Source organism: Phaseolus vulgaris, chromosome 8 (genome assembly GCF_051622355.1).
Source record: "Phaseolus vulgaris cultivar YP4 chromosome 8, ASM5162235v1, whole genome shotgun sequence".
In the NCBI taxonomy this organism is placed as follows: domain Eukaryota; kingdom Viridiplantae; phylum Streptophyta; class Magnoliopsida; order Fabales; family Fabaceae; genus Phaseolus; species Phaseolus vulgaris.
The window spans coordinates 13,808,621-13,811,176 of record NC_143505.1 but is presented as its reverse complement, the minus strand read 5'-3'; positions in this window follow the sequence as shown (position 1 = coordinate 13,811,176).

Here is a 2,556-nt window from a genome sequence, read left to right as displayed (position 1 = left end):
CGCATAATATATAGTCACACGGACGAGTTGATAGTCTCGACGTGAGAGAGGTGTATTGGAGATCCTATATTGACTAGAGATTGAAGAGTTAGATTTGAAGTCCACTTCTCAATACAAAGTGAAAAATGGTCTGTAATATGGTCAACTATAATATGGAATATATGAAAAATGGAGGAATGCAACTACTTTTTAAGAGCAATTTTGGACAAGACAAAATTAATGGAGGATGTTTCTTTTTGGCTTCGATGGTGGCTTAAAACATCCAACAAGGACTTCTAATGTGCATAAGAAACTTAATTGCATGTAGAAAATATCTTCTCTTATAGTTTTTAGTTTTAATTGTCTACAAGAACCAAGTTGTAACCTTTATGTATTATTTTTCAACATTTTTGTGATTGAGTTTTTAGATTGTTTATGAGTTCCAATATCCCTCACACATCTTACTCTCATAGAAGAAAAAAAACATGTTAACATTTATCTAAGATTTTTTAATATATATTTTTTAAACACTAGAATGTGTTTTGTAAAATATGTATGTAAGTTGGACAAATATGTTAAGACCTGGACAATGAAATGTTTTGATATTAACAAATAAGAACAAGTAACTGAATTTAATCTCTACATTGTTTATGGATTTTCAAATTACATTGTTTATGGACTTTCAAACAAGTGTTTCCTTGAGTAGAATTTGATTTATATGCATCAAAACTTTCTAAGTACTCTTCTCTTGCTAAATGATCCACTAATTAGTTTAAATAATTAATATTGACTAGAATGCAATCAAATTCGTTCCAAATTCAATTTTATACTTATAAAGAATATTTATTTAGTAATACTTAAGTTGCTTGAATTAGCCTTCAACCTAACAATCAGTGTCCAACACATTATTTGTGAAACCTCTTAAGTGTACTCATTAGTAATTAGGAGCTGTTGGTGTTAAACCAAGTGGTGTTCAATGTTTTGAAGAATCCAAATCCTTTGAAGGATGATGAAGCCTCTGCTTTGCTTGATGCTGCTGTGCTGGTTTAAGCTTTGTTCTGGGGTAGTTCAATGTTGTAATCAACCCTTAGATTAAATCTCAAAGCAATTAGCATCTCAATTTTATCAAAGCAAAATGTTTTTCAAACTAAGTTGAAACAACCGATTGTTTTATCGAAACAACCGATTGTTTACACTTAGGTGTTTTGAGAAAGTTTGAAAACTGTTTTTTAATAGTGTTTTTGTTAAGTAACAAAACAACCGATTGATTCGAGGAAACAATCGATTGTTTGTTTTAAAACCATAACAGAAAAACTATTTTCTTTGACTGAGCTTTAAATGCTTTAACTGAATACGCTCCAGTCATTAAATGCTTTGACCAATCTATTTTAAATGCAATTAAGAGTTTGTTAAGATTTGATAACAAACTATATTCTTAGATATATTCTGAAAAACTGTTTTTAATGTTTTAAGAATCTTGAAACAAAGTTTTCATCTAAGAGTTTCTCAAAGAGTTCTGAGATTGCTTAAGAGTTGAGAGATTGATCAAGGTGCTGAATAGGATTTTACTTGTATTGATTTCAGATATTCATCTGTAACAAGTGTAATCTTTGTAAACTGCTGAACAATTCGTGTGTGTGTTTTGCTGAGATTGGCTGTGTGTTCTTGAGGTGTTCAAGATCAACAATCTTAGTGTTGGCCAAGGAGAGTGTGTTTCTTGAGGTGTTCATTCTCTTGGTTGTGGTGTAAGTGATCAAGTGATGATTGCTCAGTGGATATCCTCAGGGTTTCTGAGAAGACTGGATGTAGCTCTTGTTTGGAGTGAACCAGTATAAACAATTGTGTACAATTTCTCTATCCCTATCTCTTTAATTCAGTTTTGTTATTTTGGAACTGGTATAAACAACTGATTGTTTCGCTAAAACAACCGATTGTTTTTCCAGCTTTGTGTTTTTGCTGTTTGTTTTGAAAAAACTGAATCCTTAATCAAGGTTCTTTCAAAGTATTTTCATTCTAAGGTTAAAAGTCTGCGAAAATCTTTCTTAAACAATTCACCCCTCTCGTTTAAGGTCATATATTCTAACAGTTGGTGTACAGTTGGTGTACTCGATTTTATTCAAAGTCTTTTATCAGTAGAAAGTGTCACTTAAGGAAGAACTGAATTAATTCAAGAATTATGGATGAACTAATATAAATTTGATGTATTAAAATCTTTCTAAGTGTTTATCTATTAGATGATTAATTAATTTATGTAAAAAATTTATAACTTTATTCAATCATTTTATAAAATTTACTTATAATCTCAAAAATATTGATAATAATAAATTTGATTTATTGGGACGTCGCACTTTGAATCTGCCAAATATATATATATATATATATATATATATATATATATATATATATATATATTAATTCGGTAATAAATATCACTAATTAGATAAAGATTCTTGTTTTACTTATTAAATTACTTCATCATAATTAATAATTAAAATTTAATTTATAACTATTTATAATTCAAATTACTTTATTATTTCATATTTGTTTTTCAAACAACATAATACAAAATTATGGTAA